Genomic DNA, 12,887 nt, shown 5'->3' with positions numbered 1-12,887 from the left:
TAGATGATTTTTTTTTTTTTTTTTTACTATGAGCCAAAAAGCTGAGAGTTAGGTAGTTCCTAACTAGCATCCTCTTCTATCCGACACTGGCTCAGAGCAGTCATTGACCGCTCCTGCTGGCGATTCAGCTGCTCCGCATTAGCAGAGCAGCTCATCCTTTTCCTGGTTGCTCTGTTGACATTATGCTGATTGAAAGTTGGCTTCCCGCAGTTAGGCAGTGGGGAGCCGGCTGTCAACAATCACCATGACATTGGCAGGTCACAAACCATTAACAGAGCAGAGTGGAAAAGAAGCTGCTGCTCTGTTGATGTGACATCAGTGGAAGCTGCAGAATTGCCAGCATGAATGCTTTGTGACCTCTCTTTGCAAGCAGAGATCAGTGACGGGTAGAACAAGCAGGTTAGCTAACTACTTGCCTGTTTGTTCTTATGCCCATAGTAAAAAAAATGATATAGTCCTGAATAACCCATTTAAGGGGTCAACTATACAGAGTAGACTAACGTTAGCTGCACTCGCCGATATCAACGTGTTCGGCTCACAGTCTAAGGCTACGTTCACTCATCTGTGTGAGTGTTACAATCTGAGATAAATGTACCAATTTTCTTATGTATCCTGCTAGTTGTATCCTAGCTGCTTCTGTCTGTAGAGGTGCTTGCTTTCAAGCCAATAATAAAATCTTTTGAAAGATCATGTTTACTTTCAGGTTCATCAGTAAGCAACAAATCTGTGATACAAAATGGAAACAAATGTGAAGCCTCTGATCTGTATCTGTGCCTCACAGATCCTCATAGATAAGAGTGGCCGAGTCTGATCCACAAATTGAATCAGAATAGGACCTGCTCTGAGCAGAGGTGTATCTAGGTTTTCTGGCACCCAGAGCAAGAATTCACTTTGGTGCCCCCACACCCGCAAGCACATACGCGATTTGTACACTTAGGCCGGAATCACACTAAACATATGAAAAATTGGTCCGAGTCTCCCTGCCAAGAGTGTAATACAAGCGTCATGCGAGTACAATACGATTTTTCACACCTAGCATCCGATTTACATCCGAATGCAGTGCGACTGCTATCCAACTGCAATGCGATTTTAACATGAGCTTTTACATAGAGCAATTCTCTGTCATTCACACATTGTTTTCAAAGGAAATATTCGTCAAAACACACACTCATATATATATATATATATATATATATATATGTGTGTGTGTATATGTGTATATATATATCTATATACACACACAGTGTGTGTGTGTGTTTGTGTATGTATATATATATATATATATATATATATATATATAATAGGTAATACCCATGGAGCTTCCCAACCTACTGATATCAGCTCACAGCTGTATAATAAGCCTTTACTGGCTATTAAAATGGGGGACCCAAAAAAATTACATAGGGTCCCCACTACAATTAATAACCAGCAAAGGCTATGCAGACAGCTGCAAGCTGATATTAATAGCCTAGGAAGGGGCGATGTATACTGGCCCCCCCAGGCTAAAAAAAATCACCTCCTAGCCGCCCCAGAAAAGGTGCATCTCTAAGATGCACCAATTCTGGCACTTAGCCTTGCTCTTCCCACTTGCCTTGTAGCGGTGGAAAGTGGAGTGATAGTTGGGGGGGGGGGGGGTTTGATGTCACCTTTGTATTGTCATGTGACATCAAGTCCCGAGGTTAGTAATGGAGAGGCGTCAATAAGACGCCCCCATTACTAACCCCACAGTCACATTGCATGAAAACAGACACCCAGAATAGTCTTTTAATTGAAAGAATGACACACACTCTTTAATAAATCTTAATTAAACCATACATACAATTTCATCTATTCCACCGACACCCTTGTTATCTGCATGGTCAAAGTGCTGTGTGACTTTTTTTCTCGCACCCATAGGCTTGCATTGGCGAGTCTTGTTAACAATCGCAGCATGCTGCGATTTTACACGCACGCCGAACACTACTGAGAAAATAAACGCTGATGTAAGCTGCCCCATAGATTAACATTGGGCCACGTGCCAACAAGCTGCTCTCCCTAATTCTCTCAATGTTCATTGAAAAACTGAGAGAAGTAGGAAGAAAAGCTTGTTGTCAAGGGACTGTCCGTATGAAAATTGCATATGAGTGAAGTGTCCATGTGAACCTGCAGAGCTGAACCCTGACAGTGAGGATACTACATGCTGTCATGATTGGCTACAGAGCTTCATTTTATAATTAAAGGGCTTGTCCAGGTTTCAGATGAAAGTCTGAAGTCACAATATGTGACTGCAGGATTCGGAATATTCACAGCGCATGCACTGCACACTTTTTGTATTCTCCCTTGCCGATGGCAAGAGTGGATGGTCACGTCAGCACACGTATGTGATTTGTATACTTCTGGCCACATTCTGACTAGACGTGTCCAGCCTCTCTCTATTCATTTTCATTGAGTGGCGCCATGCATGTTTAGTCAGCACGTAACTGCATGTATGAAAATCGCCAACACCAGCGTGTTGACAGCGTGTAGTGCGCACTGTGAGAATTCAGAAGTCTGCAGTCACATAGAGTGACTCCTGCATACTCATCACAAACCTGGACAACACCTTTAATGTTCCTAACATAAATAACAATATGAGAATTATTATCACAAAAACATTTACATCCAGGTACCTGATAGATGACATGACGTCATCTCTGGAGTCATTCTTTCTTTTCATCTTCATCTTGTCCAGACGCCATGATGACTCTTGTCATCCACTGCGGTCTCTGTAGACTTCCATCTTCCTCAGGCTTGTGCAGCACATCCCCACTCAATGCTATTTAAAATAGCAGTGTAATTAGAATGCTCATGAATAAAAATATCCGCCCTGCGCTGAGCCCCTAAATAAATAAAAGCCCCTCACTATATTCCCAGCACAAAATATGACCCCACAGTTTCCCTCTTATGGTACATGCCCTCCACACTGCTCTCTCTTTTCCATACTGGTCCCTCTCTTCACACTGTCCTCTCACACTGTGTCCCCTCCATTGGGCACAGTCTCTATGCTGTGCCCCTTCATTATATTCCTCCTTTTTGGCATACTATCCCCTACTGGCTGTGCCCTTACACTGTTCCCCAAACTACTCAGTCTTTATTATGTGCCCATTCACACTTTACTCCCCCATCCTCATGTACGTCCCCCCTGCTTACCATATTGTCTCCTCACATATTTACCCCCTCACTCTCCATATTTCCTCCTCACACATCCCCCTTGACTCCCTATATTGTGTCCCTACACATCCCATCACCCTTGCTCCCCATACTGCGTCAGCACATATTTTTCCCCTCGCTACTCACTGTGTCGACACCCCTCTCCCCACTCACCCCCACAGAATAAATCCACACCCCTCCACACAGAATAAATCCCCAACACACACTGAATAAATACCCTCCCTCAGACACACACACTGAATAAATCCCCTACCACACACTGAATAAGTACCCCCACACACACACTGAATAAATCCCTCCACACACACACACACTGATTAAATTCCCACACACACACAAACGCTGAATAAATACCCCCCACACTGAATAAATCACCCACACACACACTGAATAAATCACCCACACACACACTGAATAAATCCCCCTCACACACACTTAATAAATCCCCATCACACACACACTTAATAAATCCGCCCACACACACTGAATAAATACCCCCCACAGACACTGAATAAATCTGCCCATAAACACTGAATAAATACCCCCCACACACAAACACACTGAATAACCCACACACACGCAATAAATAGCTAATCCCTCCCACACATTGAATAAAAGCCACACAGACACGCACAATAAATACCTGACCCCCCTACACACTGAATAAATCACACACACACTGAATAAATCCCCCACACTCTGAATACAGTATATACTCGAGTATAAGCCGATCCGAGCATAAGTCGAGGCCCCTAATTTTGCCTCAAAAAAACTGAGAAAACTTATTGACTCGAGAATAAGCTGAGGGTGGTGCTGCACAAGGGTTAATGGTGGTCCAAAAAGATGCTCCATAGATAAATACCCCCATAAAATGCTGCACAAGGGTTAATGGTGGCCCAAGAAGATGCTCCATAGATATATACCCCCATATATTACTGCGCAACGGTTAATGGTGGCCCAAAAAGATGTTCCATAGATAAAAAAGAAACCCATATGCTGCTGCACAAGGGTTAATGGTGGCACAAGAAGATGCTCTATAGATATATACCCCCCCATATATTGCTGCACAAGGGTTAATGGTGGCCCAAGAAGATGCTCCATAGATATATTTGTAGGGTTCGAGCAGGCTCGCAGGATGTAGTGACGAGACACGAGACCGAATGTGGTTTGTAGAATGAATTTTCATAAAACTTTAAGCCGCCGAGGCTAAGCTGAATCAACAAAAAGGGGTATCAAACATTTGTCCTCGCAGGGACTCAAAACAGTATAACAATAGAACAATGCTTTTATATAAACTGGAAGCAACCCGGCTATTCCAGATGTCAAAGGCCACAAATGAGCAAACTAAGGGCCCTTATTTTCGGTAGCGCACTTAACCTTCCAGGCGTCGCTCGGGTTCGTAGATGCGACCGCTCAGGGTTCGCTGATGTGGCTGCCTTGTAATCCTCGATATCCCGGAAGGATTTGGGCTCGACCGGACCTGATGAATTGGTGGAACGGTGGGGCGCAACAGGCCCTGAAGAAACTGGAACGGTGGGGCGCTACAGGCCCTGAAGAAACTGGAGCAGTGGGGCGCTACAGGCTCTGAAGAAACTGGAACGGTGAGGCGCAACAGGCCCTGAAGAATCAGGGACGGTGGGGTGCAACAGGCCCTGAAGAATCGGTAGAACGGTGGGGCGCTACAGGCCCTGAAGAAACTGGAACGGTGGGGCGCAACAGACCCTGAAGAAACTGGAACGGTGGGGTGCAACAGGCCCTGCAGAAATGGGGACGGTGGGGCACAACAGGCCCTGAAGAGACTGTGATGGTGGGGCGCAACAGGCTCTGAAGAAACTGGTATGGTGGGGCGCAACAGGCCCTGAAGAGACTGGTGCGGTGGGGATCTCTTAAGCGTCCGGTTAAAGGCTCTCGTCCCTCAGCAAGGTGATGACGCAGTCCAAAAACATAACGGTTAACAGCCTCCGCTCAGTGCCCCCCCCCAGTAACCAGGACAGGGGCTCTATGGCTGCCTATAGCGAGGTGGCACCCCCTGAGGCCGGTGATGACAGGGCCGCAGCTGTGGGAGAAGGTAGGGATTGCTGTCTCATCGCAGCGGTTGCCTGGGGTCCCAGGCCTGTCACACCACGGAGGGAATCAGCGGGCGTGGCTTTTTCTCAACGTGTGCGGGGAGGGACCGCCGATGAAAGTCTCTCCCGTGTCACCGGTCGGTGAGTCCAAAGGTTTCTTTTTACAGTCCCCTGCCTGTCTCTCCTCAACACACAGTCCGTTACCTCAGTCCTCTCTCTCCTACACGGCTTCTTGTCTCCTCCCAGGCTCTCTGACAACTGCCAACTCAGCGCGCCCCCTGCTCCCCTGACAACTTCAATCGCATGTCTCCCTTTGTAATCCCCCTGGTGTGGTTCCTTCAATAGCCCTGATGGCGGTCTCCTTGGTTCTGGCCCGATCACTATATGGGGGTCCAGCTCGCCAGTCCTTGGGCAAGGGCGTTAGTCTATTGAGATTGACCTGTAAGGGTGTCAATGTTCGTTGCCATACGAACTGGTCTTGTTCATACCGTTCGGGGGGTTTGCCGGCTGTTGACCACTCGGAACATCTTAATTCGACTGGGGTAGAGTCTTCTGGGGTGATGGACATTGGTGGGCTGGATGATGCAGGCGGGCTAATTGTGTCAACTGGCTCATTATTGAGTAGAGGGCCTTTGGGTTCTGGAGGAAAATCTTCGTCGTCGTCCGGGTCCCAGCATGTGGACGCCGGTTCAGATGTCAATGGGATGGGCTCCAATTTTTTTGGGTCAGTGGAAATACACGGGCGTAACATATTACGATGCACAATGCAGGTGGGCAGTGTTTCGGGCCGTATTTCGTACACAGGTCCTTCCGGATGGACACGGCGTAGTACCCGATAAGGACTCTCTTCCCAACGCGACTCCAGTTTGTTCTGGGGGCGTTGATCCAGTACAAGCACACGGTCCCCGCTTTGGAGTTGAGGAGGTGGAGTTGTATTCCTCCCTGGGTGTTCCCAGTCTTGGAGTTTGGCATGTACGATTCGGTGAAGAGTTTGCAGCCTGTGATTCCGGACCCAGGGCGACACTCCGGTCCAGGGCCGAGGCTCTTCAGGGTCCAACTCAACCTCCATGATCCCTTTACCTTCTCGTCCAAATAGCAGAGAATAAGGGGTATAGCCAGTAACCCGATGTACCCGATTATTATAGACCCATACTAGTTCAGCAACATATTCAGGCCAACGAGCCTTCTTGTCACTCTCCAGAGTACGTAGCATTTGAATCAATGTCCGATTAAATCGTTCACAGGCCCCATTTCCTTGCGGGTGATACGGTGTGGATCGGGATTTGTCAATCCCATAGAGATGATGCAGTTCCTCCATAACTTTTCCCAAAAAACATGCTCCCTGGTCGGAATGTATACGTTGAGGACAGCCATACACTTGTATAAAGTTTCTGCAAATTGCGGAGGCGGCCGACTCCGCGGTCTGGTCCCGAGTAGGGGTGACCACAGCGAACTTGGTGAAATGATCCACCATGACGAGGCAGTGTTCGTATCCCTGGAAGGCGGGACCAATGGTCAGGTAATCCACCGTCAGGAGCTCAAGGGGTGCTGAAGTCACAATTGTCTGTGTTGCGAACTTCGTCCACACCAGCCGGCAAGCGTGGGTGATAAGCTTGCTGTTGCAACCACTGCAAAGTCTTTTTAACTCCAAAGTGGGCCCCTTTATCGTGAGCCTCTCGAGCCAGTTCGTGTAGTTGAGCTCCGGGCGTAACCACTTGCCAAACCGTCATTGAGGTTGTTTGCGATGTTATTTTACGGTACAATAGTCCCTTTCGGATAACCAACCTCTCCCACTGTCGCAGCATAAGCAACAGATCTTGAGTCAAATTTTGCCGTTGAGAGTCAGTGGGTAATTGCCCAGCGGCAACCCATGTCCTGAGGAGGCCAACCTCTTCGTCTTCTTGTTGCTGTTTTATCCACTTATCCCGGGTGTTAGCACCGCTGCTATTACGGGTCCCACTGTCCCTGCCGTCCCCATACTCACCGCTGCTGCGTCGGCGTCCGGTCCGGGTTCCTCTGGCCTCTCGCTCCCTGCGCGCACCACCAGTCGTCCTCCGTTCCGGCGGGCGGTCTTCCGGCGCGTTCCTCCTCTGCCTTCGGCCGCGCGCACTGTGCCTCTGCGCACGCGCCGGGGGGCCTGACCGCGCGCTCTGCCGTATGGACGCCCACTGCCTGACCTGATCCTGACCCTCCGCCTGGCCAATCGGGGGATACCAGCAGGTATTTCAGGCCGCCCTCCCTTAGGGGAGGCGCCTGACTATCGAGTTCTCCTCGCTGCTCTCAGGCCCTGCTTGCTCTCGCTGGCCCCTGCTCTCGCTCGCTCTCCCGGCTCCTGTAGCTGCATCAGCCTTTGTCTCCCTGCTAACCTCCCTGTGTCTTCCTTTTTCAGCCTCCTGTGCCCCGCTTCCGTCTGGTTCCCGCTGCTCTCCTCACCCTTCCGCAACAACCTCCGTTCCCTGGACCCTGGTTACCCCGGATCTCTCCTCCTCCTCTCCGCTGCTCATCCTCTTGAGCCGACCCCTGGTCCTGGCCGCCGTGACGTTTGAGCTTCCTGAGCCTGCTCCCAAACGGTCCCTGTATAGGGGTCGGTCCACCTGGTGCGCTCGCTCAGGGAGAGTTCGGCGTCACGGTCCAGTGGGTCCACTCTTGCCCCCGTATCCAGCCCCGTGACACCGGGATTGTTCCAATATGCCTCTTGGGGTCTCAGAGGAAGATATCTTTTTACTGTCCGTGGTGAGCACGGTAGCAGTGAGAGCGAACGGTATCTCCTCTCCTTCCAATTCTTCGTCTCGATTCTGCCCTGGAGTTGTATGTCGAATCCTGGAGAGGGCATCTGCATGGACATTCTCGGCCCCTCTTTTGTAGATAATCTTATAATTGTACTTCGCCATCCGGGCCACCCATCGTTGTTCCAGAGCCCCCAATTTGGCGTTTTCCAAATGAGCCAGTGGGTTGTTATCAGTTCGCACTACCACCACGGAGCCTGCTAGGTACTCTGCGAATCTCTCCGTCATAGCCCACACCACTGCGAGGAGCTCAAGCTTAAAAGAGCTGTAATTGTCAGGTTTACGCTCGGAGTCATGGAGTGAACTACGTCCATATGCGATCACCCTCTCCCGGCCATCCTAAACCTGTGACAACACAGCCCCCAGCCCGTGAAGACTCCCGTCAGTGTGCAAAATGAATGGTTGAGAGAAATCCGCATAAGCCAACACTGGGGCATCCGAGAGCGCAGCCTTGAGGTCTCGGAAGGCCTGTTCCTGAGGGTGTTGCCACTGGATTCTTCGTCCATTAGCCCCAGCGGGAGCCCCCTTCAGCAGGTCGTGCAGGGCTCGAGCTCGACATGCAAAATTCTTTACGAAACAACGGTAATATCCAGCTAACCCCAGAAAAGCCCGCACATCTTTTACCGTCTCGGGGGTAGGCCATTCCTGGATAGCAGCAACTTTCTCCCAGGATGGTCTCACACCCTCTGCCGAAACGACATGACCAAGATACTCGATCTGGGAGCGAAATAGGTGGCATTTCTGAGGCTTCACCTTCAACCCGTACTTTTGCAGCCGGCTGAGTACCTGCCCCAACCGCTTCAGGTGGTCCTTGAATGTGGCGGCATAGACAATGATATCGTCCAGGTAGATCAACGTGGCCTCAAAATTGAGATCTCCTAGACACCGCTCCATCAATCGCTGAAAGGTCCCGGGGGCAGTGGCCAGCCCAAATGGCATCCGGTTAAACTCAAATAGTCCCATGGGCAATATGAATGCCGTCTTGGCTCTATCTTCTTCTGACATGGGCACCTGCCAGTACCCACTGGCTAAGTCCAGGGTCGAAAAGTATGTTGCCTTCCCCAAGGCGGACAAGGATTCTTCTATGCGGGGCAATGGATATGAGTCTTTAACTGTGCAAGCATTCAGTTTCCGATAGTCCACACAGAACCGTAGTGTGCCATCTTTCTTCCGGACCAACACGATTGGAGCCACCCAGGGCTTTGGCTTTCCCGTATCACCCCTTTTCGCAGCATCTGGGCTAGCAAAGTTTTCACTTCTTGATAGAGTTGTGGAGGGATCTGTCGGTATCGTTCCTGGATAGGGGCCGCTCCTGCTGTGGGAATTTCATGAGTAATGGTGGTGGTACATCCGAAATCTTCTTCATCACTAGCAAATACTTTGTGGTACTGTCACAGCAACGTCTTCACCTGTGAGAGTTGGGTTGCAGTTAACCCGGAAAGCTCGGCCCGCATCTGCTCCAGAATATTTTGACCCTTCTCCTGAGCTGAGATGTCGGTGGCCTGTAGGGTTCGAATCGTGACCTCCCATGGATCCTCAGGGTGTATTTGCAATTGAACCGCAGGAGCTGGCAGTACTTCCTCTAAGGGCCTTACTAGTTTGGCCAGTTCAGTCCGTGCTTTTAAAACGGTGTCTTGATCTTCAAGGTTAACGCAGCATACCAGGACGGTTCCCTTTGTCACGGTAGCCAGGGAACGGGCCAACAGTATGCCAGGAGGCAAGCACTCCACCTGCACCTCCACGCCCTCCAAAGGTATCGAGGCTCGAATTGGCAGGGCCACCACAGTCTGCCCAGGAGGTAATACAAGCAGGGGAGCCACTGACGCGATGACTTTGCCTAGAGCCTTGCCTTCCTGGCAGTCCTAATGCACCCGCGCACCTCGCACCAGCTGTTGGAATACCTGTCCTTGAGCTGTGCGAGAACCCCACTGCTTCAGTATCTTTTGTGTGGGATCATACAGGTTGCCAAACTCTCGCAAAATATTCATGCCTAGGGTGACGGGGTGTCGTTGATCAGCTTCTCCTTGAGTCAGCACCACCCTTCTGCAACCAAGGGGTTTACAGCACAACGTCACCTGCACCCACACTACCCTGGCAACCGGGATCCGCAGTTGGTTGGCAGCTATTAATCTGATCATGGGCCCCCACTGAGGCCTTGCTGCTTCCGGAAAGTTTTGTTGAATGTACGTTGCGGGCATAGTGGTTACTTGTGACCCCGTGTCTACCAGACACCGGACAGCCCGGCCCTCCACTTCTGCCCAAACCACCGGACACTTTGCTACCAAATCTTCGGGACTTCCACCACCCCTAGTTGTGGTTTTCGGCTCCGAGCGGCATCCCCCCAGCCCAGAGCCCTTTAGCTTAATGGCCGCCGGGGTGGGTATCTCCCACGCCACCGACACTCTCGGATGAAGTGGCCTGGTTCTCCACACTCATAACACCGGGCTGTTATAGACTGACCACCCCGCGGGGAGCGTGACCCCCAGGGGCCAGAATTACAGCTAGGTCGCCCAGTCCCAGTTTCGGTTCTTCTCTTTACTTCGGCCAACTCGCCCTTAATATTTTTCAATTCTCTCTTCATCTCCTCCACCCACTGAGGCTCCTCAACTGCGTTCAAGGAGACCTACACACCTCGGACCTTTCCCATGGGGACCGCCATCCCCTGCTCTTGCTCTTGAACCCGTGCCTGACTTCCCACTTCTGAAAAGTCTGTTTGGGGATTCATTCTGATCCGCTCCCGTAATGCCTGCTTTATTAGTGGATCTCGCAGTCCAGTCACCAGTAAATCACGTAGGGTAATGTCAACAGGTCCTACCCCTACCCCGTCTTTTCTTTCTAAAGCCGTAAGCAATTCTTGGAGGACATTAATGTACTCTGTGATCGTCTCCCCCTCTACTTGCATCCAACTAAACAAACGGGTTCTTAACTCTCCCACATCAGTAGGGTCCCCATGGGTCTGTTTTACTATCTGTAACACTTTTTCAAACGTGTTGCGGTGCCCCGGAGGTTTCAACATCACTGACTTCCGCACCTCCCGGTCTAGTGCTGTGAGTGCCACTTCGGCTTCCAGGTCAGGGGTCATCGGGTGCATTCGAAAGAGCCCCCGCATTCGCTCTGTCCAGCTCCATAGCATAGTATTGGAGCCGGAGAATCTAGGTAGGTTGTTCAGCATGGCCCCCAATGAAATGCTAGTACGGGGGCCCTCATTATTTACAGAGCTTACAGCTACCCCTGGACCTGGGCCACCACTGTCCGCGCTCGGAGACTGCATTCTGCCGACTACACCAAGTGTAGGGTTCGAGCAGGCTCGCAGGATGCAGTGACGAGACACGAGACTGAATGTGGTTTGTAGAATGAACTTTTATAAAACTTTAAGCCGCCGAGGCTAAGCTGAATCAGCAAAAAGGGGTATGAAACATTTGTCCTCGCAGGGACTCGAAACAGTATAACAATAGAACAATGCTTTTAAATAAACTGGAAGCAACCTGGCTACTCCGGGTGTCAAAGTCCACGAATGACCAAACTAAGGGCCCTTATTTTCTATAGCGCACTTAACCTTCCAGGCGTCGCTCGGGTTCGCAGATGCGACCGCTCAGGGATTGCTGATGTGGCTGCCTTGTAATCCTCGATATCCTGGAAGGATTTGGGCTCGACCGGCCCTGATGAAATGGTGGAACGGTGGGGCGCAACAGGCCCTGAAGAAACTGGAACGGTGGGGCGCTACAGGCCCTGAAGAAACAGGAGCGGTGGGGCGCTACAGGCCCTGAAGAAACTGGATTGGTGGGGCGCAACAGGCCCTGAAGAATCGGTGGAACGGTGGGGCGCTACAGGCCCTGAAGAAACTGGAACGGTGGGGTGCAACAGGCCCTGCAGAAACGGGGACGGTGGGGCGCAACAGGCCCTGAAGAGACTGTGACGGTGGGGCGCAACAGGCCCTGAAGAAACTGGTACGGTGGGGCGCAACGGGCCCTGAAGAGACTGGTGTGGTGGGGATCTCTCAAGCGTCCGGTTAGAGGCTCTCGTCCCTCAGCAAGGTCATGACGCAGTCCAAAAACATAACGGTTAACAGCCTCCGCTCAGTGCCCCCCCCCCAGTAACCGGGACGGGGGCTCTACGGCCTCCTATAGCGAGGTGGCACCCCCCTGTGGCCGGTGATGACAGGGCCACAGCTGTGGGAGAAGGTAGGGAGGCAGTGTCCTGGCCGCTGTACCGGATTGCTGTCTCGTCGCAGCGGTTGCCTGGGGTCCCAGGCCTGTCACACCACGGAGGGAATCAGTGGGCGTGGCTTTTTCTGAACGTGTGCGGGGAGGGACCGCCGATGAAAGTCTCTCCCGTGTCACCGGTTGGTGAGTCCAAAGGTTTCTTTTTACAGTCCCCTGCCTGTCTCTCCTCAACACACAGTCCGTTACCTCAGTCCTCTCTCTTCCACACGGCTTCTTGTCTCCTCCCAGGCTCTCTGCCAACTGCCAACTCAGCGCGCCCCCTGCTCCTTTTGTCCTAGCCCCGCCTCCTGTTGCCCTGACAACTTCAGTCACATGTCTCCCTTTGTAATCCCCCTGGTGTGGTTCCTTCAATAGCCCTGATGGCGGTCTCCTTGGTTCCGGCCCGATCACTATATGGGGGTCCTCCTCCCCACATATTCACCCCATATATTGCTGCACAAGGGTTAATGGTGGCCCAAGAAGATGCTCCATAGATAAATACCCCCATATATTGCTGCACAAGGGTTAATGGTGGCCCAAGAAGATGCTCCATAGATAAATACCCCCCATAGAATGAGGCACAAGGGTTAATGCTGGCCCAAGAAGATGCTCCATAAATACCCCCCATATATTGCTGCTGCACA

This window comes from Dendrobates tinctorius, unplaced genomic scaffold (assembly GCF_039654945.1).
Source record: "Dendrobates tinctorius isolate UK_male_01 unplaced genomic scaffold, ASM3965494v1 ptg000270l, whole genome shotgun sequence".
NCBI lineage: Eukaryota > Metazoa > Chordata > Amphibia > Anura > Dendrobatidae > Dendrobates > Dendrobates tinctorius.
This window is presented reverse-complemented; position numbering follows the sequence as displayed.